Source organism: Eschrichtius robustus, chromosome 14 (assembly GCF_028021215.1).
Source record: "Eschrichtius robustus isolate mEscRob2 chromosome 14, mEscRob2.pri, whole genome shotgun sequence".
Lineage (NCBI taxonomy): Eukaryota > Metazoa > Chordata > Mammalia > Artiodactyla > Eschrichtiidae > Eschrichtius > Eschrichtius robustus.
The window spans coordinates 35,231,437-35,257,366 of record NC_090837.1 but is presented as its reverse complement, the minus strand read 5'-3'; the positions used below and the strand labels follow the sequence as shown (position 1 = coordinate 35,257,366).

The 25,930-nt window shown below is 39.9% G+C and overlaps 1 protein-coding gene and 1 pseudogene across 5 annotated transcripts in view; one reads left to right on the top strand and one right to left on the bottom strand.

Annotated features, from left to right (window-relative positions):
* Positions 1-25,930, bottom strand: part of DLGAP1 (DLG associated protein 1) — an 846,176-nt gene that overhangs the window by 265,894 nt on the left and 554,352 nt on the right. The gene's annotated exons all lie outside the window — the stretch shown is intronic.
* Positions 23,896-24,655, top strand: LOC137776400 (cytochrome c oxidase assembly protein COX11, mitochondrial-like; annotated as a pseudogene).

Genomic DNA, 25,930 nt, shown 5'->3' with positions numbered 1-25,930 from the left:
GTATCCAAACCTGGGAGTTCAGGTAATGTGGCTGGAAAAACAAACGTGGGCAGTCCCATGGTATTTAAAACTCTGAGAACAATGAGGTGATCTAAGAAATGTAAAAGAGAGAAGTGGCCCAAGAGACGTGCCCATTGGGCACCGATCCAACCACAGGAGCTGGGGAGCTGGGCAGGAACAAGCAAGGCTGTCTGAGAAGGGTCACCGAGGTGTGGTCCTGAAGGCTGAGTGTGGAGGGTTTGTTGAGGAGGAAGGAGTACTGAACTGTCACGGTGATTTTTCCTTGGTCTTAATCCCACTGGGGCACGAGATCAGCAAGGTTCATTTTAGCCCCGAGTCCTGAGCTGCTTTATCTGAAGGGTTCTGTGTTCGTTAATCAGCTTTATCTTCCCAGAAAGCTTCAAGCTTCTTGAGTCCAAGGCTTTTGTTTTCTTCTTTCTCTCTCTCTCTAAAGCAGGAGCTTTTGAACAGTCTTTTAACTATGTTTCACAGAAATACATCTTACTTTGGAAACAGGTACATGTACATACACCACTGAAAGAAAGAACTACTTAACCTCTCTGCATGCCATGCACTCTCCTATTTTCTTCTATTGTATTCTACTTAATTAAAAATAATGTTGTTTGTGACCCACTGGACTGATTTCACTAACCACTACTTGGTTGCGGCCATTGGTTTGAAAAACATTGATTTTTGGAGCATCCAGTACCGAGCGCCGCCACACTCATTATTCATCAGAGATACAATGTGATTCATCTTCGTTTCTCCCAAAGCACCTTCGATAAAGTAAATGCTTAAGACGTGCTTGCTTGTTGGATGAATAGCTATGAGACCCTAAAGTAATAATCCTTGAATTGAGTGCTCTGGCTCTCAGTTACCTTTATGTTTACTGATTGTGTTTTTGTAGAAGAATATTTCTAAATGGCTCTCTATCTTCAGAATAAGGACAGACAGGAGTGCCTTTCTGAATGGGATCCTGTGTAGCCGAGAGTCAGAGAACGCACTGGCCAGGGTTGGAGATGCCCTCCCAGAAGGAGTCAGTCCATCAGCTGGGTTGGTACGACATGTGCAAAAGCAAGAGTAGGCAGCCTGATGCTTGAATGTATTTGAATGTTGTTTTTCTAAAAATTGACATATACTTGACTTACAATAGTATATTAGTTTCAGGTGTACAACATAGTGATTCAGTAGTTTTATAGATTATACTCCATATAAAGTTATTATAAAATATTGGCTATATTCCCTGAGATGTACATTACACCCTTGTAACTTATTTTATACCTAGTTGTTTGAACCTCTAAATGTAACACCTGAAATCACAAAACTCCTAGAAGAAAGCATAGGCAGTACACTCTGACATTGTCTTAGCAATAATTTTTTTGGATCTGTTTCCTCAGGCAAAGGAAACCAAAAAAATAAGCAAATGGGACCTAATCAAACTTAAAAGTTTTGCACAGTGAAGGAGACCATTAACAAAATGAAAAGGCATTTGCATGTTATTAATAAATAAATTAAAAGGCTTTCATTCACCTTAGAACAGCCCTGTCTTTTTATTCTAATTTATATGGTACTTGATGTCAATGTGAAACCTCTGTCATTTAAGAACAAGAGAGAAAAACCCATTAAATATCTATGACCAAAATAGACGGATTGGGACAAAAAATCATTGGAATAACATGTTTTAGAATCTTGAAGTGTCCAAGTATAGAAATGATATATTATTCAACCTAGACGTTTCATTAAAGGAATCTTTAAAATAAGCACCTGGCACATAGTAAGCTCTCAGTAAATGTTAGGTAATGTCTAAACCCTTCTCCACACAGCACACCTACAAACGTGGCACAGAAGAAAATGGAATGTTTTGCCACTATGCAATTCTTACCCAGGTAGTTTTTCATGTACGGGGAAGGATCATAGTGAAATGAATATAGTATAGAGTTTGGAATCAGGTAAACCCGGGTTCAGATCTGACTCTACGACTTACCAGGTGTGATTTTGGCACAGTGACCTTAATCTCTTTTAACCTCAGTGTTCTCAAACATCAAATGAGGACAGGAACACATACTCAGGGCCTTACTGTAAGGATAAAGAAGATATGAACTTACATATAAGTATTATATATATATATATATATATATATATATATATATATATATATATATATATATATATATATATATGGATGTATGTATGTATATATAAAATGTCTATTAAACAAAAGCGTGTTTTTGGAATTCAGGAAGTATTTTTGTGTAGAAATCATGTTGTAAGTGATGATTAAGTTCCCACGGGGAGCCAACCCCCTACAGCCTATTTGATTCATAATAGAGCTGAACCGTGGTGGACTGTGGAATAGTTCAAGGCTCTTTGAGCCTGGGGGTGGGAGGGGCTTGGAGTGGGAAGTTCCATGCACTTGGGGGAATCTTCAGTGGCCTGTGAGTAAGGGACAGTGGATCAGTCAGCGTTCTGAGAGCAGAACAGAATGAACAGAGATTTCTTTGAAGGAATTGGCACATGGTTTTGGTTTTGGGGGATGGCAAGTATGAAATCTGGTGGGCAGGCTGGTAGGCTGGAAACTCAGGCCAGAGCTGATGCTGCCATCTGCAGGCAGAGCTGCTGCTTCTCCTGGAAGAAGTGCTTTGCTCTTAGGCCTTTCACCTGATTGGACGAGGCCCACCCACATTATCAGGGGTCAGCTCCTTTCCTTTGTCAACTGATTGTAGATTTTAGTCGACACAATTCCTTCCCAGGGATGCCTAGATTAGTGTTTAAGTAAATAACTGGGTCCTCTAGCCTAACCAGGTGGGACGCCCAGAACCAACCATCACAGGTGGCGGCTTCCGGGGCGGTGGGCGCGAGACTCCAGGTGCAGACAGGACCCCCCAGTGTTGGGTGATAGGCAGGCTCTCTTCAGTCATGAGCTGTATGTGCTCTGTTCATTCTCTAGGAGTAAGTTTGGGTCAAAACCTACATGTAAATACCAGCTCCCTAACCGGCCGCTCAGGAGCCCCACAAAGGCTGTCCAAGCAGAGGGAACCTCTGCTGTTTGGACTTCAGACCCAGCGCCTAGCAGAGCACCCGCCGGGCTCGTGAATTTAATTGACAAGCTTTTAAGGGCGAGAGGGTCATTTGTGAGATTTTTGTTTCTTGTTGACAAATGAAGAGGAAAATCTACACATCACACCACACGAAATACACAGGATTCTCAGCGACCTATCTTTTGTTTAAGCCCTTCTACATTCTAAAAGACCAAGAATTCCATAATGACCTGCCTTCATGGAACAAATATAGAGCTCACCTAAAAAAATAAAGAACTGCTCTGACAACCTGCCCATACTACTAATGTAACACTATCACAATATTTTAAAACCACTTGTTGACAAATCCGTCTCACGCACCCATCTGTAAGCAACTTGAGAGGCAGGATGACATCATTCCTCTGGCTGAGATTATGTCTGATTCCTGCCTGCATTTCCAGTTCCAAGCAGATTATCAAATAAGCTTAAAAAATAAAATGAGATAAAAGTGCTCATGAAATCGTTTATTACATCACCTGAGTTATACCTGATGTTTGGATCAGTTGGGATGCAAGTGTGGGAACCTTCAGTCCTGGATTTTCCTCTATGAATAGCAGGGAAGAAGTCTGCCGTGTGATATGCAGAGGTAGGGAGTGCCCTGTGCATGCAGGAGCTGGTGGCGGGGTGCAGTATCATGGCGGTGGCTTTGGGGAATTGGATGCATAGCCAGCATCCAGGAGAGAGTCGTTGGTGGCCTCTAGGGAGCTGCAATTGGGTGTTTGTGTGGAGGCCTACCAATGAAGAAACCTGAGTATATCACTCGGTTTGTCAAATTCAATTCCTTCTCTTCAGATGAACATCTATTTACATCATGCTTTGATAAATGCCATCATTTACAAATGAAGAAACTGACACCCTGAATGTAAATTACAGTTTATACGGCTAATAAGTGGCAGAATTGGGCTAGAATTCAGATCTCTTCTCTCTAGGACCCGTGTGCTTTCAGCTTCGTCATACTGCAACTACTTATCCTCTGAACTCAACAAAATGAGAAAATGATTCATCTTCATGACTTCTTTTCACAATTTGCAAAACTGTTTTGATCTCCTCTCTGGATATGCAGAGAACAAAAATGGAGGGTGGCTCCTATGTGTAGATGGGAAAAACCACAACAAAACGCAGTCTTTGGGAACTTATAATTTTTGTAAAGCTTATACCAACACTTGTTTCACTCAAAGGAATCTGTGCAAATGAAATATAGCAAATAGAGACATGAACGTGACATTGGCTTATAAAAATAAGTATGTGTCACGTCTTGCATTGTATCATGAACCTAGACCGTGCCAACTTTTTATGATAAAAACTGTCATGAGGTAGGAATCTTATTCAAGATAATGAATGATTATCTTTGTAGAAGAGTCTTTGCTAATGGCATGCTCCATGATTCCTTCTATCCCCCAATATTGACTGGAATTCTGGAATATTCTGTCTTTAGAATTCTCTCTCTCACACATACATGGACACATACCCACATTTCATATTCAACGATGATGTTTTTCCAGTACAGAAGTTGTGAACTCCTACAAACAGTAACAACACAGATGTATTTCATTTGAGAAAGGCATTTTTTGGGTCTTTTTTCCCCTTTCTTTACCTTTTCGGTAATGAGTCAAACTGACCTGATTTGGGTTCTTCAGCTATTCAAGCTTCCTCCTAGTAATAAGGCTGGCCTGCTGTAATTCATATACACCTCACTGCTGCTGGATGAGGGGGCACTTAACCTCCCACTCAAGTTTGCAATTGTTTGTGCAGAGGAAAAAATTTTGAATTAATAGAAAAGTGTTAAATTAAGCTCCACTTATGATATCCCATCTGGCAAAAAGTAATTATTTTCTTTTTTCTTGAGACAGAGTTGGACAACATCCAGAAAACAAACTCTTTTGTGTCAGAATGTCCACAGGGAATTTTTTTTTTTTTTTTTAAGGAGGACATAGTTCTTAAATCAGAAAAAAAAATTAAGTGCTTCCTAGCTTCTAGACAAACTAGTCAAATGTTCCGATATCACTGTAAGAAGTCCCAAACAGAAAATACTTTTGGGGGGTGGGTAGGACACTGTGGGGTAGGATGAGACAGGAAAGGGGAGGATTTCTTCTCTTCTTCTGTCCAAAGTGCTTCTACATGTAAAATTTGACCTGATTTCAGTTGTAATGAACATATGTGACACAGAGGCAACAGACACTCAGAAGTGGTTTTCCCTATCTGGTGTTTTAGGGATGGCTTTCTGAACAAGAATCACATAAGTAACAATTGATTTTTCTGTCCAATTTTGTAGGAGACATAATTTTCTTGAATTTCCTATGGAGAGGTACATTTATTTGTTTTGATTTACAAAACATCCTTCCTTTGTTCTTATGTTATACAGAAACCAAAAGGAGACATAAAAATTGTATCTGGGAGGCATTTGGGGATCATGAAATAATTAAATCAGAAGTTTCTAGCACATGGATCAGTAAAAGTAGAGGGAAACTAGGGCATCTGACCAGCTTCCCCTTTGAAGCATTAACATAGGCTAGCCCAGGTGGATTCAATTCAGATAAAATTTTAATATCTTTATTAAGGTACTTGAGGATGTAGATTTACAGAAGATAGAGTGATTCATAAAAATTCTATTATTGCATTACTTTAATTAATGAAAAATTCACAACTCATTTCTCAGTTGATAACATAAAGAAAGCACTGACTGAAAGACTGAATATATAAAAATAATATCTGCAAGTTATTCAACTGATGAATTGGTTTAAAGATTTAATTACTGGGCGATTTATTTTGGCATCATTTGTAAAAAGCTAACAATGGGATAGTGAATGACGGTTGTCGATATGCATTGCTAAACATCCTAGTTCCTCAATATGTAGAATGTGATCTTCCTGAAGGCAGCGATTTTGTTTTGTTTAGTTCTGTATTCTCAGTATCTGGAAGTGTGCCCGGCATATGGCAGATGAGCATTAAACAATTGCTAAAGGAAGGAACACTGCCATGTAATGAAGCATCTCACAGCTACTAAAAAGAATGGGGTGGATCTATTTACTGACATGGAGAGAAGACCAACACAGTTGACTTTTGAACAATGTGGGTTTGAACTGCGTGGGCCCACTTATATGTGGATTTTTTTTCAATAGTAAATGTTACAGAACTACATGATCCTGATTGGTTGAATCCGAGGATCTAGAACCTTAGATATGGAGGGACCGCCTATAGGAAGAGCTAACTATAAATTATATGCAAATTTTCTTCTTCATGGGGGGTTGGCATCCCAACCCCCGTGTTGTCCAAGGGTCAACTGCATATATAATAAAGTAAAAGGGCCACGTGCTGAATAGTATTTACAGTATAACACTCATACATACGCATATATTTTTGTGTTTGAGTACATGCAAGAAATATCAGAAGAGAACACTAAAATGATAATAGTGGTGGTTATCTTTAGGAAGTAGGAGCGGGGAGCCTGGGAAGCAGGGGGCTTTTACTTTTAACTCGGTACCATTCCGTACTGTCTGTATTTTTTCAGAATTAACATGTATCAATTTCATTACAAAATGAATTCTGCAGAAAAACCCCAAACCCACTTTTCTTTAAAAAAACGAAATCTGTGAAAAGTCCACAAATTTACAGCCCATATAGGTCTGGCCTTTTAGAATTTGTGTCATCTTCACATGATCTCAGTCTACAGATTCTATTCCATCACTTGCAAAGAAAACCTAAGGAACAGGTTTTAACTGGAAACTGATGAAAGATGGGTGAGAGAATCAGCAATTAGAATCTTTCAAGAACTATTGTTAAAGATATTTTGCTTTCCTATATTTTCAGCTTGGGTTAGAATTTTGTACTTAAAGTTAAGAAAATGTACATGTAATCATATGCAAAAACCCATATGTTCTGTATAGGTCTGTGTCAGTTATTTTCAATGAGATAAAATAGCTTATTAAAGTTGAATTTTCCCATTGGGTTGAGACGATTCAGCTGTTTATCCAGCAGCACTTTGCTTAAAAATAGATGGGATGACATTTGTGGGTGCTTTTAAAAAAATATCCTTTGGAGAAAGCAGCAGAACTCTAATGCCACTTTTACCATTTCCATTATGTAAGAAAGGCAAATTTTATGTTATGAGGACTTCATGTACCTTATTCTCCTTTCTAACAAACAAACTATAGCTCTTTTGAAACCAGTCACTATCATTGGACGTCTAAGGGCATCTCACCTGAGTTTTACTTTTTGGTGATTGAAATTCATTTAACGGAAACCTCAAATATGGTTAGAAAGAGTTCCTTCTGATTGCATATGGAGATTTCTCTTTTCACCCTTCTAATGATGTGCTTTCCCCCCATCATTCTTTCATCAGCTATCTATTGAGTGCCTGCTATGTGGCAGGCTCTGTGGTTACAATAATGAATATAAAGATGATTTTGAGTGCATTTTACTTGACTTTATAGACCGATTTAATAATTAAAATTTAATAATTTTTACCAACCTGCCAAGAATAAGAAGTGGTGAATGTTACCTTAAACCTGCTGTCATCTGATTCCATGGAGTCTAGGATAAGAATTAAAATAGGTTGAGCTGAAAATATACTGTCACCCCAAATTTCAAACCGAGTAGATATACAGGAGAACTCTAGTCAATTAAAGTATGAAATATTAAAATCAGTGTTCCAGTCTTGGTAGCATTGCTGATGTGACAAAGGATTATGACACCAGGAGGAAATGAAACCAAATGCATCACTTTCCCACCCAGAAAAATATACCTTTGTCAGAATCCTACCGCTCTTATTTATTTAAAAATGTACTTTAGGAGGAAATTGCATTTATTGGGTAATATGAAAGAGGAAATCAGGTCTGTGTGAGGGCAGGGGTGTATGTCATCACCATGCCGCATTCTTTTTTTTTTTTTTTTTCAGTTATGCATATACATGTATCTATTCTTTTTCAAATTCTTTTCCCAATTAGGTTGTTACAGAATATTGAGCAGAGTTCCCTGTGCTATAGAGTAGGTGCTTGTTGGTTATCCATTTTAAATACAGCAGTGTGTACATGTCAATCCCAAACTCCCTAACTATCCCTTCCCCCCCACCACCCTTCCCCCCTCGTAACCATAAGTTCTTTCTCTAAGTCTGTGAGTCTGTTTCTGTTTTGTAAATAAGTTCATTTGTATCATTTTTTTTTTTTTTTTTTTTAGATTCCACACATGAGCGATATCATACGATATTTCTCTTTCTCTGCCTGAGTTACTTCACTCAGAATGACAATCTCTAGGTCCATCCATGTTGCTGCAAATGGACCATGGCACATTCTAATCCTCGGTTTTTATGGAAGTTTTCTCTGCATGATCATAAAAGTAACGGGAGAAGGTTCTCTTTCACCCTTTGTCAGGTGTTCCCCCGACCCTGAATGCTGTCACACAGATGGCAGGTGAATGGTGTTTGCCCACTGGGGAGGAAGGGCACTTTCGCCTGCCTGTTATGTGACTTGAATACCTGGCTTGCTCCACTGCGGGACTGCCACCTGCCCCTGCTCCAAGGTAGCCTGTTGCCCTGAGCCATCGCAGTCGGTGGTCAGGTTAAGCGGGAGAAAGAATTCTCAGGCACCCATTCATCCATGGCCCCTGGGAATCCACCTCTCAGAGGCAGCCTACCAGATGCATGGTTTCATCACTCTTGTAGTTTCCTTTTCTTAGACTCTGTGAATGCTTTTAATGGTTGGGGTCACCCTCCCCGCCAAGTGCAGGGATTTTGTGTTTTCTCTTGAATAGCAAGGTATAGTTCCGAGCGCCCCGTGGCATTCTGTAAAAATGATAAACGCTAACGATGAACAACGAAGCAGGCTCTCCAGGCTCTGGGGCTGGCTACAGGAGAACTCAGAATGAGGGGAGAAATAAGTCAGTTTCGGACACAAAGGCAAGATCTAGCCTCTCATTAGATCCAACTGTTCCATGTGAAAATGTGTCAATAAAATAGGGCTGGGATTTTGTGAGGGGAGGCATGCATGAGTGGACTAGTTTTTGCACATTAACATCTGAAAAACATGTGCACATGTTTTTAAGATGTGTTTTCCATCTTCTTCCCAATTTGGGGTGTTATGATGTAACAAGATTTCAAAATCCAAACATGTTATTTTCTTTCTTCTTTCCCTTTTATGTTCAAACTTCCACTATAATGAATTAGCTCTCCCTCCTCAGTAACTTAGAGTGTTTATGTTTTTTCTATAAAAACGAAGCACTTAGACATAGGTGATATTTAAGTATATTCCCTCCTATGGTCCCTTCAGCTTGATTTGTATGCGATTTTTGACTCTGTGTGAATACATTAATTTAATCAAGCAATGAACAATATTAATTTTATATCTTATACAAATGTATCCTCCTCATAAACAAAACTTTCAAAAATACTACATTTTTAAAAAACCTTAGACTTGATTTAGAATTTTGTTTTGAGAAAGCAAAATATGCCAGCTTATAAAAGTCATGTGCAGTGATGAATGCAGACACTACACTTTTTGTCCTCTCTCTAGATTACATGGTAGTTTAGAAAAGAGACAATTTTTGAAAAGACCAGTACATTACTAGTTGATGACATCTAATTTCTTAGTAATTTTAAAATAATGTAGATTGGGATAGAGCCACAAAATTAAAACCATGGAAAGGAGAGAGAGAAGATTGGAACTGTGTCAGAATAACAGCCAACCGTTTAAAGCTTCAGTGAGTGGGTAAAAGAACTGAGTTTTCCTGATGTTTTAGCCCAACAAAATTATTCTCCTGCCACAAACACAGGACTTAATTACAGAGTAATAAGAGGGAGTAAAACTGTTACTAGCTTACTTGAAGTCAGGAAATATTAAAATGCTAGTTGTTCTTTCTTCAAGGCAATTTTCTTTAAAGCAATTGATCAGTTTTAATCACGCCGGTCAGGGTCTTTCAGATGTTAAGAAACAGCCCATTGCTTGGTTTATAAACAAATAAGACTAGAAATTCTCAGCAGTTATAAAGCACAGAACTGGGCATGGTTGGTACACATATCTGTATCGCCTACAATGGCAGGCATCGTGCCTTTTACAGGCGGAAAGTGTTCAAATTCTACATGTTTGATGTATGATGTAGGTATGTATCACCCAATCTGGTAGCGAGCTGCAACTTTTTCCTGTTCACAGTAATGAATAAACTCTTAGAGCTTGTTAACTATGTAATTCAAAGTTTACAAAATACTTCAGGGACTGCCCTGGTGGTCCAGTGGGTAAGACTCCACACTACCAATGCAGGGGACCTGGGTTCTATCCCTGGTTGGGGAACTGGATCCCACATGCATGCCACAACTAAGAGTCTGCATGCCACAACTAAAGATCCCACATGCCACAACTAAAGATCCCACATGCCACAATGAAGATTCCGCATGCCCCAACTAAGACCCGGCACAGCCTAAATAAATTTAAAAAAAAGGATGTAGAATGAGGATAAAGTGTTTATAATTTATTCCTGAGACTTCAACATACTAATTGGGCCCTTTGAGTTGCTTGCTGTGGGCAGAGACTGTAGGTATTTAATCACTTGATAATTTATTAGTGATGCATTTAATTACTATAAGATAACTTTTAAAATTGAAGAATAGTTGATTTACAATATTGTGTTAGTTGCAGGTGTAGAGCATAGTGATTCAGTGTTTTAGCAGATTATACTCCATTATAGGTTATTACAAGATAATGGGTATAATTCCCTGTCCTATGCAGCATATCCTTGTTGCTTATCTATTTTACATAGAGCAGTTTGTATCTGTTAATCCCATACCCCTAATTTATCCCTCTCCCCTTTGGTAACTATAAGTTTGTTTTCTTTATCTGTGAGTCAGTTCATATAATTTTATTCCCAATATGAACATGACATGTTTGACTACTGCTCTTACTATCCATTTTTATAAAAAAAAGATAATAGTAGCAACCATTAATGATAGTAGCATGCACTGAACATGACATATTTATCTTTTTTAAGAAAAAAATTGTGAATTTTAGGCAAGTTTTCCTCAATTGTGAAATACAATAGGTAAAAACCCACCTGCGGTTTTATTGCACTTGAAAATAAATCAGTGTGCATTTAACATGGTATTTTGTTGTTCTCCTTTGATAGACTGCCTCAGTTAAAAAAAAAAAAATCATGTCATAGGAGGGATGGTGAATTAGATCTGGAAGTCCAGAAAACTTGTTCTTAAATTCTAGCTCTGATTTTGAGTTGTTGTTTGAACTATACAATAGATGATAAAGGAATTAATTAATACTTGTTTCATGCAGTTCTGGTGTTATTTCGTTTTATAATTTCCTGCTTTTGAAAGAATAGTGTAGAAGGCCTTACTTTCTCAAGACACTGATATTAGGATTCATGAACTGTATTGTTTTCTTTATTCCACGATAACTCTGCCCACAGGATAAAATTCATGAATCCATCCATCCATCCATCCATCCATCCATCCATCCATTCACATTTATTTTTTGTTCTTGAAGCCCCCTTATACATTTTTGTGTGTGTGCTGTTTCCAGCTTTACTGAGCTATAATTGATATATAACACTGTGTTAATTTAAGGGGTACCACCTATTGACTTTATACACTTATATAGTGTAAAATGATGACCACCATAACTTAACATAGCTAACACCTCACCACATCACTTCAGTGCCATTTTTTCTTTTTTTTACGCTGAGAATGTTTAAGATCTACTCTCTTAGCAACGATTCACATTTATTGAGGGCTTCCTATATGCCATGCACTATGGAAGCAGAAGACACAAGTACTAATAGATTGGTATTTGCCCCCAGGGATCTCAATCTGTGGAGGGAGAGGTAGAATTTGTAGCGGGAGGGGAGCGAGAAGCACTCAGGTGTGGTTGCAATGAAGTGACGACATTGCTGGAAAATACATACTAGATAGTGCAGTTACCATGGAAACTACTTCAAGGAGGTCATACTTGACTTGAGACTTGGATGGTGGTCCAGACTGCCAGCTGGACCCGGGGAGAAAAAGAGGGTATTACACGAGAGGAAACAGCATATGTGGAGGCATGGCCTTGAGAAAGGGCAGTGTGTTCTACAGGAAACACCAGATTACGTACAATACATGGAGAGTTCAAAACAAACTTCACTCCAGACTCAGCCTCTCTGGACGGGACCGCTTTATAGATTAAGCTGAAGGCACTCAATCTCTTGCTAATAGTCTTGACTTGGTTTAAAGCACAACAGGTCTTTTTCAAAACGCCTTTTCTTGGATTGCCTTTTTTCTATGAGTAATAGGGAGCTGGGAACAATAGAAAATGGGTCCTTTGGTTTCTGTGGGTCTTTTCTAAGTCCACATTTCTTTTCCCTCCTCAAGGAAATCCCCCAAACCATCCTTTCTTCTGAACTGATCACTCCTTGCCGAGCAGGGCATTCTACCCTTGGCTCGGCACCCTCCCTGCCACATCCCAGCCTCAACCACCACTCACCAGCTCCCACCTCCACAAGACCTCCCTTCTGGTTCTGCCTAAAATCCCCACCCAGGCAGCACCCTTCCACTTTCTCCTTCTGCCCTTCCTCCAACACACGGCACTGCGGTACCTCCAACCACCTGTCGGGCACACATCTAAGGCTCAGAGGGCCTCCCCAATCCCCACCTGCCCCCTCCAGCCCCCCATGCAGCAGCCTTTGTAATATCCCCTTTCTTACACTATCAGCTCATTTGGAGTCATCTTTCGTTTCCTAAAATATCACCGCTGTATTAGTTTCCTGGGGCTGCTGTATCAAATTGTACACATTTAGTGGCTTCAAACAACTCACATTTCTTCCCTTACAGTTCTGGAGGCCAGAAGTCTAAAGTTGGTTTCCTGGGCTGAAACCAAGGTTATCAGCAGCCCTGAGCTCCCTCTGGAAGCTCTAGGGGAGGGTCCATGTCCTTGCCTTGCCCATCTTTCCTCCACTTCAAAACTAGCAGCACAGCATCTTCAAATCTCTCTCTGTTTCCATGGTCACATGGCCTTCCCCTGTGGTCAAGTCTCCCTCTGCTTCCCTCTTACAAGGACCCTTGTGATTCCATTGAGGGCTCACCCAGATAATCCAGGATCATTTTCCCATCCCAAGATCCTTAGCTCAGTCCCACCTGCAAAGTCACATTTGCCATGAACAGTCACATTCACAATTTTCTAGGATGAGGATGGGCCATATTCAGAGCCATTTTTTCATATACCCCATCCACCAACACTACCAACGTGGAAGAGGACTTACTCTGTGCTGGGCGACAGTTTACGAGGTGGGCACCGTTATTATCTCTGTTTTACAGATGAAGAAACAGGCACAGAAAGGTAAACTGATGTCTCGAGGCCACATAGATAGAGAAACCGAGGTCCATCCACCTTAAAAGTGTGTGGTCCTCACACGATGCTGTACTATTGTCTCTCTTTTGGGACCATGTGCGTCCATGGGTTGGTTTGGATCACAAGGACCCTAAAGACAATCACGGTCAACACAACGTGGATCGTTGTCCAGAAGTTGTAGATGCCCCTTTTCTAGCTGCACTTCTAGAGATTTCTCCCACAGAGAGCACCACTAATTAAGCGGTTGGGTGGTAACAGCAGCAATTTGCTTCCCCCTGAAAGGCCACTGGAAGCCCCCTGAGTAGTCTGATGTCATGCTATGACTGATGAATGTTAAGATCTAACTGAGCTCAGGCAAAAGCGCTGTGGAAAGAGTAATCACAGAGCGGGACCGGGAAAGAAATTCATGTTGAAAAGGACAATGGAAATAGAACAGAAACATGAGGCCCAGCTACTCTCACCATGGAGAGAACAAGAAAGGCAGAAAAAGGCACTGAGGCTGGAGAAGAAAGAATACAGCACAAAGAAAGGTACTTTCAGGTTAACAATAAGGGAAGAATACGCTCGGGGTGCACTAGGGGAGGTCAGAAAGCAAAGGAACAGGCAGGTGGTGAAAAATCAAGGATTTTTCTACCATCCACTATTCATTTTTAAGATTAAAATTTTCTCTCACTCCAGGGCAGCAGTGGGCCACGTGGAGGACAGAAAGAGCTGGCTCCTGGGATCAAACAGACCAGGGGGCCCATTCGTTAATATCAGTGTTACTCATGGCAACTTGAGCCTCAGTCATCTCATTTATAAAATGGGAATAAGCACATGAAGATTAAAGAATTTACATGAATGGCTTTAGCACAATTCTTTGCAGGAATGAGTAACATAAAGAATCATTGCATTTGATTTCTGCAACCTCATCAAAACAAAAGGTAATAAAGTCGTTAAGGAGTCCAAGTTTCTATTCATGCAGTCGGATAGAATTTTCTTTGGGCTTGTTTGTGGCCACGACTGTGAATAAGAGACCAGATATCTACCTTCATGAAACTGAGTGGAATAGGCAACCCCATGTAAAACAGAAGGAGCGTGATAAGGAAATAATGGATGCGATGAGAACTATGGGGAGAGACTGGACACAAACATGGCCAGTCAGAGAGGGCTTCTTGGAGGAAGTGTCATCTCAGCCAAGACTAAAAAGTTCACAAGGCGTAAGTAGGGAAGAGAGGAGTTTGGCGTGAATGGATATGAGAAAGTTAAAAGTACATCAGTGTGGATGAAATGCAGAGTGGACAGAGGGAGTGTTGAGAAATCAGGCTGTGAAGGAAAAAGGTCCCCAAGTATGTCATGCCCTGTAAGTCATGGTAAGAAGTCTGGACTTTGCCACTGGGAGTATGGAGGAACCATTGAAGGATGTAAAAGCAGAAGATTTACCGATTCTATCTGTATTTCAGAAATGTCATTTGGACGCTAGTATTGGGTTGGCCAAGATGTTCGCTCGTGTTTTTCCATAACATCTTACGGCAAAATCCGAGCAAACTTTTTTGGCCAACCCAATATATAGAATGAACTGGATTAAAGGAAACCTAGAGGCAGGAAGAACACTTAGGAGGAATTAATACTAATCTAGGTGAGAAACTATGGAGGTTCAACAAGGATAGTGGCAGAGGGGCTGAAGAGAAGTGAATAGAAATAAAATCTGTAGGACTTGGTGATTTTCCCATCCATTCATTCATCCATCCAACCAACTCTTAGGAGTCTACCTTAGAGATGTGAGGGGAGGTAGAGGGGAAAATCAAGGTTTCCCCCTCTGTTTCTAGGCTGAAAAAATGGGTAGACAGTGGTCCTAGTTACAGGAGTAGGAAACGCAGGTTAAGAAGTCTTGTGGGGAAGATAGTGAGCCCAGTTTGAGAGATGTTGGCTTTTCAGTAATGCCTTTACTTTTACAACGCAGATACCCTCGGGTCTTCCCGCCTGTGTGCGTCAACGAGGTAACCTTAGCGATCATGACCAAGTCTAGAGATGTTCCAGTCGCCTCTCATCTTTGCTCCTCCTCCACTTAATCCTGACTGTCCCCACAAATGGGCTTCACATGTATTTGGGAACAAATCTGTTTGCTGCCTTCTGCTTAAGCCTCCTCGCCGTGTGCCAAGAACTTGTTAGGATGGCGGGCCATCTGTGACCACACTGTTGCCTCGGTTACCACTGCCCTCCGTGGATGGCTGCTTCGTGGTCTTTGCCACGTGTGTGTGTGTGTGTGTGTGTGTGTGTGTGTGTGTGTGTGTGTGAAGGGAAGGCAGAGGCGCTGCTTTCTCTAGATTTTCTCCATTAATTAACACAAAGAGTTAATGAGTCAGTCTGTAACACCTGCCTTCATCTGGCATCACTAAGAGTGCCTGGAAGGACTAGGAACTTTGCATCTCATGGTGAAGGGTGAGTGGGTTGACCACTGTAGACAAAAAGAATCACCAAGAGGATGCTGGTCAAAAACCCTGCATATTGAAATCATCGGGTTGGTTTTAGGTGGCAGTGGTGGATAAAAAAGTCAGGCTGGTATCAAAGTTTTCTTATTGTATAAATGACAGGAAATAGAAGACAACAACTTGGGGGTCATCAAAGTTTGCTTTCTAGTTTGTTCATTTCTTCCAACTTCCAAATGGACACAGTGCAACCCACAGGCTCTGGGTCAGTGGTGCTGGGGAGAAGGGAAATGGGGGGAAAATGTCAGAAATAAAGAAGCAGTAAAAGTGCATGGGACAGTCAAGGATGGTCTGGAGTAATGAGGTCTGAGAGGGGAAGGGGAGAAAGAGGAAAAGAAGACAAACACCTTTACAAACCCCAAGCAGTCCGCCATGTTTGAGCTTCCAACAGTCCCCCACACAGGGAAAAGCCGTGAAATGGACATATTTTAAAACCTTGAAGTATGAATAGGTAACATATGTTCTTAAAAATGAGCTGTGGTAGACTAAAATGCTACACTCCTACTTCTCATAGGTTTGCTAAATTAGAGGTTTCTCCAGAGAAATGCCTAAAATTTGTAGGTGGCACATGGGGGACATGTAAGTGGAACTAAGTCTTTAGCAGTGGCTGGTCCTTTTGCTCAAACTTAGTATCTCCTTATGCTTCTAGGAAAAACAGATACTGTGAACAATTTAGAGGAAGGGAGAAGAAAAATTCTTCCTTTTCTATGGGAGTCTGATTGCAATGTTTAAAGGTTTCCACGAAACAAAAATATCTGGTGTCACAGCTCACCTCCCATGCATAAAAACAAAATGGGAAAATTAGCTAGGAAAAGGAGAACCATTTCCTTTCCATTTCTCCGAAATTTCCCACATACTTTGGCTGTTTTGAATAGATCTTCTGAAATATCTTTTGAGGTCACCTACTTTGAGAGAACAGAGTCTCTGATTTTCAGGTGACATAGCAATGAGCCCAGAAAACAGAAATCTTATTTTTCATTTTTGTCATTCTTATTGAAAAGAAAAGATGGTAATTTCTTCCCCACCCCATCTTGCTAAGCTTTTGCCAGTCTCAGGGATTTGTGCTCCGATATGACTAAAAGAAAAATCTCCGTGTTAAACCCTGAAAAGCTGGATCACAAAAAGAAATCCCAATCTCATAGCTGTTTCATCACATTTTGTTTTTAAGATATAGTAGCCAAGGTAGCCATGAAAGTCTCACAGAGGTCTGATGTTTTTTTATTCCCTGAACTTCAGTGGACAAACAAGTACGTTTTCCACACGAACTGAAATCCTTGCAGCCACAGTAAATCAAGAAAGTAATAAGGAAAATGCACATTACCGGCATGCTGCTATTTTTAAAACAGTCTTACAAAATAAAACCCACCTAAACCGAAGCTGTGGAATAATTTTAGCAATTGAAAATTACTACCTTCTCTAGAATAACATGTACTTAGAAATGAAATGACTCAGAAACCAACACGAAGTATGTATGCTGCTTTCCTTGGAGCGTATTCAACATTTAATTTACAATATATCACGCTAACTACATTCAATGATCAGGGCTTATATCATTTTATCTGTCTTTGCTGCCTCTACCTATTCTGCTCTTAAGCTAAATTCACTTTGCATTATACATGATAACAATATTATTATACAGATGCCGTTCTTACTAAAAAGCTGGATTTCTCCCTCATCCCCTCCGGTACCATAAGCAACCAAATCAAAGGAAAAGGGCACACTGATGGGGGTGGGTGGGTACTCTTTATGAAATTGTTCATCCCAAATTCGCAGACATCATGAAACATGACATTAACTCCAGTATGTTAAAAGAAAAATTATGGATTAGCACAGAAAACAAACACAAAGAGACTATTTATCTTCTTTTCCATAGCCCAGAATTGCCATTAGCTTACCTTATTAGCTGAAATGCCAAACAGAATGTCTTTATGGAAAAGTAAGTTCATTATTCATCTCAGCTTTGATTTGGTCTAGCGCAGCTGAGAGCATTTGGCTTCTCCCTGTGATTTGCCGATGCAAAGTGTGTGAGTAAGGCAGTAAACACAGAACTTGGGAGGTGGGGAGCGGTTGGCCCATGGCTCACAACTCTAGACCTGCAACTTTACAGTTTCTTTCATATGAAGACAGTTAACAAACTCAGATCTTATCACCAAAGAGATCTTATCACCGAAGTTTCAGTAGGCAGGGCAGTTGCAATGATAATGTCCTGCCTGTTCACGGTCCCCGCAAAATTACCTTGCTGTCTTTCTTTAGCTTGGTGGATTCTTGGGCTATTGATTCACTTTGCAGCACATTAGTGGATAATATATATTTTGTCAAGGAGAAATCCACGTGGGGGAGCGATCTCTGCAATTTTCTTTAAAAAGAAAACCTGCTTGTCTGACCAGTGAATGGAAAGATAGATGCATTTTACAATTTTGAAGATAAGTGTGCAGACACACACAACATTGTGTTGGATACAACATTCTGGTAGCTCCCACAGACGGAGACCCAGAAGCAAGATAGCAATAGATATCTGTCCTCGGGTCATCAAATTCTCTTTCAGAAAAAAAAGTCACATTCTTTAATAATCGATTAATTTTCTTCAAATGAATTAAACATGTTTTAGAAAGCTTTGGGCAAACACCTTTTCTTTCTTAAAAAATGACTTCCATAGAAAACATCCCAGAAGAACCTTATTTAGTGAAAGTGTCTCATTTCCAAGATGGGCAAAGGAAGTGTTGCAGCTTCCTCTCTCAAGCGTTTTACTTCACAGAATTCGAGCAGTCTCATTTACTAAAATCCAGCTTTACCAAGTAAAATATGCAATCACAACAGCGACACAAGTCTTGGATAATCAATAGACAAGGACAGTGTTACTGAGCAAAGCAATTTTAGCTTAAAGACTGTTTAAGCTTTCCTTGACTTTGTCACCATGCAAAATCAAGCCCCCAGTTCTCCCCTCCTGAATTAATGAGAGCATGGCTGCCTCTAATGAGAAATGATAAAGAAAAAGCAATAATGATTGATTTGCCTCAAAATGTTAAACATAGAGTTACCATATGACTCAGCAATTTCGCTCTTAGGCATATACTCAGGAGAAATGAAAACACGTGTCCACACGAAAACTTGCACACAAATGTTCACAGCACCATTATTTACAAGAGCCCCAAACAAAAAAGTGGAACCAGTCTTACAAGAGCCCAAACACAAAAGTGGAAACAGTCCTAATGTTCATAAGCTGATGAATGGATGTAAAAATGTGATATAGCCATATAATGGAATATGATTTGGCATTAAAAATCGAGTATTGACACATGCTATACCATGGATGAATTTTGCAAACAGCATGCTGATTGACAGAAGTCATCACAGAGTGTATGATCCCATTTATATGAAATGTCCAGAACAGGCAGAATCTATGGAGACAGAAAGTAGCTCGGTGGTTGCCCTAGGCTTGTGGGCAGTGTACTAGGAAGTGAATACAAATGGGTCTCTTACTGGAGTGATGAAAATGTTCTTATCTTAGATGGTGGTGATGTTTGCACAACTCTGTGAATACACTAAAACCACTGAATTGTATATTTTAAATAGGTGAATTTTATGGTTTGCAGATATCTTAATAAATCTTAATAAAATTATTAAGTTGTCATAGAAATATTGTCATATAATGGTTGCAACTATAAGAATTTGTTATATATAATAAATTCTGTAAAAGGTAGATAGGGAGAGGTGGGGAAAGTGTAAAGATAACCCCAAACTTGGAAAATCCTTGAGGACTCATGGACTGTAGACGTACCTGAAGAACCATTTGTGCTGGTTTTTAATCATGGCTAATTTTCAGTAAGAAAAACCCCCCAAATCAGAGAGAGTGAGAGCAAGAGGAAGAAGATGAAGAAGAAGAGAAGAAAGAGGAAGGGAAAGAAGGAGGAAGAGAGGAAGGGGGAGACTAGTATTTTTATTTATTTAACTTTTAATTTTATATTGGAGTATAGTTGATTAACAAGGGGAGACTTGTTTTTGATTAGATAGTATGAAAGGACAGGTGATTCAAGAGGGAAAGTAGGATCCCAAACCTTAATTTTGATGATATAACAGCAAATGGTTGAGATGAGAATAAAAGAAGAAAGCCTTTAAAGAGACCAAAAGAATTGAACAAGGAGGGTTTTGAAGTGCTCAAATTAAAGGAACTTGTTTCTAACAAGAGAGATGGGTTCACAATCAAGGGAGAATACACGTAAGTGATGAGCATCTACAGGAATTGCACCAAGAGTGCTAAAACCCAGAATTAAATGAAGTTTGAATTAAAAAATAATAAAAGCGATAAAAAAGCCAGGGACAGTAAAAAAAAAAAAAAAAAAAAAAAAAAAAAAAGGCTTTTTGAAAGATATGAATTGGAACAAACAGAAGAACAGGGACAATCCTGAGACGTGGTCCAGATGGTGTAATGTGAACAGATGATGATGAAGGAGGAGAAAGGGGAGGAGGAGGACTAAACATCAAACTCTCAAACTTTACCATTTTCTCTATCAAAGAAAAGGATCTGCAAATTGGAAAGGTTAGAAAAAGAAGCACGGTGAAGAGAAATCTGAATTCCAGGAAAACCTCTTGTATGCAGATGACTCATACATTTGTATTTTCAAAACTAAAAACAGAGCTACCATATGATCCAGCAATCCCACTCCTGGGCATAGATCTGGAGAAAACTACAATTTGAGAAGATACATATACCCCAATGTTCATAGCTGCACTATTTACAATAGCCAGGTCATGGAAGCAACCTAAATGTCCATCGACAGAGGAATGGATAAAGAAGATGTGGTGTATTTATGCAATGGAATATTACTCAGCCATAAAAAGAATAAAATAATGTCATTTATAGCAAGATGGATGGACCTAGAGATTATCATACTAAGTGAAGTAAGCCAGTCAAAGACAAATATCATATGATATTGCTTATATGTGGAATCTAAAAAAAAAAAAAAAGATACAAATTAACTTATTTACAAAACAGAAATAGACCCACAGACAGAGAAAACAAGCTTATGGTTACCAAAGGGGAAGGAGGGGGGACAAATTAGGAGGTTGGGATTAACGCATACATAGTACTAGATATAAAACAGATAATCAACAAGGACCTACTGTACAGCACAGAGAGCTATAGTCAAGATTTTGTAATAACCTATAAGGGAAAAGAATCTGAAAAAGAATATATATATATATATATAAACTGATATATATATATATATATATAAACTGATATATATATATATATATAAAACTGAATCACTGTGCTGAACACCTAAAACTAATACGACATTGTAAATCAACCATACCTCAAAAAAATTCTGTTTTCTCAAAATAAATTTGTATTTTCATTCCAGATCTCCCACATGAACTTCAGGTACCTGACAACTTTACTTAGATTCTTTGAAGCACTTCACACGCAGCACCTTCAAAATCAAACTCATTTTCTCCTCCCCCTTTCCTGCCCACACCCCACTGTAGCTCTTCTCGAACTCCCTACTTCAGTGAATGGGAACACCATCTTTTATGCAAGTCAGAGACATAGGTACCATTCCGGACACTTCCTTTTCCCTCCACATCGCCAAGTCCTATAGACTGGGAATCTCTGGAAACTATCCACCTGCCTCAACATAACCGTCACCATCCTAGCCCCAGTCACCATTTTCTTTCACCTGAGATGCTATACTTGTCTTCTAACTGGTTCTCCTTCTTTCATTTTATTTATCTTTTCACTTCCTCTAAAGGGATGTTTTCAGAAGGCAACGTGGATATCATCTCTCCCCACTCCTGCTGTTCTACGCACACAAACAAGGATATAAAGATTCAAATTTTAGACACTACCTCCAGGACCCTGACTGATAGAGTCCTGCATATCTTCCCAGACTCATTTTGCACCACCTTGGTGACCTAACCACACTAGATTTATTTCTGACCCTTTTGTTTCTCCCTGCCTTTGCCTGATTCCCCTGGCTCATTGTCTAATTGACTTTAAGTCTTCCTTCAGACCCAATCCCAACCACTGTTTCCCCCAACTTCTTAAGTCAATCTGCTATCACAGTATCATAATCTCCTTTGTAGGTACTGAGCAAACTGATCACTTGGAATAGGCTTTTACTTACGAGCAGAGGGTTCAGAAGGTGCTTGGGCTACTACACTCTTGGTATCTTTGAAGACACTTGCTTGGGTTGCCTCTTAGTTTTAAACTCACTATGGAGAGACCTGCCTTCCCACTGGTCACTCTTCTAACAGGGCAGGGACGAGGGATGTATTGCATGGAGGGAAGGCAGGGAATAAGCATTTTTGGCTCAGGGACCCAGCAGTCTGATCTTAGGCGCAAGATGTTTAGGGTAGTGCTAAGAAATACTAGTTGCCCATCCCCTAGAATCTAAAGGGGCCCTAGTCCTATGGAAATCTGAAGTCAGCCACAGTTCCTGCCAGCAAAGAAAGGGACAACCAGGACTGCAGACAGGGAAGAGTTCCCAGCATAATTCAACAGTAGCCCCTGCCATGGTAGTAAATTTAAATTTATTTGTGTGATTGATTTGAGTAATATTTATCTCCCCACTGATAATAAGGAGCATGAGAGTAGGAATCAGGTCTGTTTCTGATCATCACTGAATCCTTTGCATCTACACAGGGCCTGGCAAAAGTAGGCATTTAATAAATCGTTTCTGAATGAATCAATGAAAGCGCTCTTAAATTGGCAGGCTGTGGTGGGAGGGTAATGATAGCGTAATTGCTACTAGCGAAATCATTTAAAGCATGTGTTCTATGTTGGGTGTCAGGACTAGTCTTCTTGTTTATAAAATCTGACCGTTTTATATCGTTCCCTTGTCATCACAGCTGTGATCTCCCTACTGCATGAAGATCCACTATTAAGCATTTTGCCTAGAAAATTAGCATGCAGAATGTTTTAAAATATCATAAGATTTATTAAATTCATAATTTAATTTTCCCAGTGAAGACATCTTCCTTTTTAAAGGAGGGCACACCTAAAAACAATCAACTTAAGTTGCTGTGCTCAATTACAAAATTACATCTTTGTGCACACAAAGAGCTTTCGGTAGGACCCCAGAATCAAGGTGGGTAATTAAAAACTGTCAAAGAAAATGTGATGGGGAAAGAGGACGATGGACAAGTCTTTTGAATCATCCAAAAGATAACAGCTTGATGGGCTTGAGTTTACAAAGCAGCAGTATCCTAGAACAGGCTGTTAAAAGGAAGATCTCTGAGCATCGGAAGAAGCAGCTTGGGTTTATGAAGAAGTAGTATGCTAAGCTGACTCTGTTTTACTTTTATTTTTTGAAGATTAACTTGGTCGATGGGTATACATATAACCTGAGCTTCCTTATGCAAACTCATCTTTATAGAAAGAAAACAGGAGGAAAATACTTCTAAATGTTAACAGGACTGGTTTCCACTGAATTTTCTCACTTCTCTTCCTGGCAGCCGTTCCAAACAACAAAAAACAATAATACAACAAAACAAAGAGAATCACCCACAAATCACATTTTCAGCAAACCCAGCAGAACCTCCACAAACTCCCAAATCGGAGTCAGGCAGAAAGCCAAGGAGAAAAGGGATAGTAATGTGGCAGGTAAATGAGAGGTATGAAGGGGACCTAGCAGTAGCAGAGCTCAGAACGCTCTGACAAATACACCGTCCCCCGAAGTGAGGACCTCAGTCTGAGAGCATTGCACTGTGGAAGGGCAGGGACTAATGTAAGTGGTGGAGGGTGAATGAGCAAATCTCACTAAGGGCCAGAAAGATTCTTTCTAAAAATGACTGTATCATTTCTGTCCCCACGTGACTGGCAACCTGCGAGGTCATCCATGAAGTAACTGAGGGAGGAAAGAACTAGGTTTTGTCTGAGAGTCAGAGGATGTGTGAGTACACAGATACACCATGCTATAAAGAAACAGTGTAACTGTAGCAACAGCAAAGGAAGCCCTTGGTTCATGAATGCTTGAAAAATGACTGCCAACCTTCTTCTGATTCTCTTAAAAAAAAAAAAAACTTGTTCAGGCCATGGGAGGGCTCTGGCCTCCGGGATGAAGGCGCGTCGCTCTCTGCGGGTGGCCCTGGGAACCGGACCAGGGCTGCGGAGAGGGTAGAACCTTGTCTCAGGTCGGGGAGGAGCGGGACAGGGGCCGCTGAGAGGGAGCTGAGACGGCTCGGGACAGGGAGGCGCCCGAGGCTGGCGGTGCAGCCGCGGCGGCGGCCGAAGAGCACGAAGCCCCTCACGCGCGCACAGGAGGAGGATTGACGGCGGCGGAACGAGACACTCACTAACGTGGCCGCGGCGGCCGTGGGCATGCTGGGGGAGTCCCACGCCGCCGTGCCCCTCTACCGGCTCTACTGCCAGACTGCTGGACCTGGAGAATCGGCAGTAGCAGGTCATGCATCAGACCAGACTGAAAACATGGTACCTGTTAAGGATCGCATCACTGAAGTCACCTTTAATGCAGATGTGCATGCAAGTCTCCAGTGCAACTTTAGACCTCAGCAAACAGAAATATATGTAGGGCCAGGGGAGACTGCACTGGCGTTTTATAAAGCTAAGACTCCTGCTGACAAACCAGTAATCGGAATTTCTACATACAATGTTGTACCATTTGAAGCTGGACAGTATTTCAATAAAACACAGTGCTTCTGTTTTGAAGAACAAAGGCTTAATCCACAAGAGGGAGTAGATATGCCAGTATTTTTCTACATTGATCCTGAATTTGCTGAAGATCCAAGAACGGTGAATGTTGATCTCATCACTCTTTCTTATACTTTTTTTTGAAGCAAAAGAGGGTCATAGGTTGCCGCTCCCAGGCTATCATTGAAGTCAGAACTAAGTCCTGCTTCAGATTTGTGATTTTTGAAAAATCATGTATCTTGTCTTCTCAGAGGAGAAATATTTACAATAATGTGAAGGCTTCTATTTTAAATGTTATATCCTTATGGTTCTTTTCCAACTAATTTACCCTACTTAGAATGTATAACTGTTCAACTAATTTTCCCAACTAATTTCCCAACGAATTTACCCTACTTAGAATGTATAACTAATTTTCCAACTAGTTTACCCAACTAATTTACCCTACTTAGAATGTATAACTAATTTTCCCAACTAATTTACCCACTAATTTACCCAACGAATTTACCCTACTTAGAATGTATAACTGTGTAAAATCATACTTAGAGTTTAAGTAGTATTAGAAGAAACTGCTTTGTTTCTTAAATATGTTGGCACGGACTTGGTTCAGCTTAATTCACTGGTCCCCTTTCAAATTATGAGCACTTCATACTTGTAGCAATGAATTTTTATTATTATTTCTGAACTAGTTGGTTACTACTTTCATTACAAACAGTCACTCTTTTAAAAGCTCAAAATGGAAGAGGAATCACTAAAGCCCTAACAGCTTGCCCAAAGATTACATTCTGATTTCAAATTTGACTGTATTTTTCCTTTAAGATCTAGGGCTATTTTACATTGAGAGTACTAAACAAGTACTTTGAAATTTCAGTACCATGAAATTGAAATAAAATGTATATCTAGTAGGCTTCTAGCATTTCTTGTGATAGTTCCAAGTCTCTGAATTTTAAAATGTAAGTGCGATTGTGAAGATTTACAGCCAGCAGAGTTCTTCTGAAAAAAGATTTATTAAACTGTTTGAATAGTAAAAAAAAAAAAAACACACCAAAAAACCAAAAAACTTGTTCAAATAAGAGTAACATAAAAGGAACATGCATGCAGGTCCTATAGGGAATATGGAAAACAGCAGCCACAAATTTCTTATAAATAATGAAAATGTACCAGGAAAATATGTGGCCACAAAGTTTAAAAGCGTAACCCAAATTAGAAACAGTAATTCATGAAGCAGTTACAGCTATAAAGGAAGATCACAAAGCAGAATTATAAGAACTCAGGGAAAAAAGTGAGAAAACGAAGGTTGCTGGTAGACAGCTGGAGGATGTGAAATAGGAACTGGCAGAATTGAAGGAAAGGAAGGTAAATAAAGGGACACAAAAAACAAGAATGAAAAGAGCAAAGAAATGGTGCAGAGATAAAAAGGAT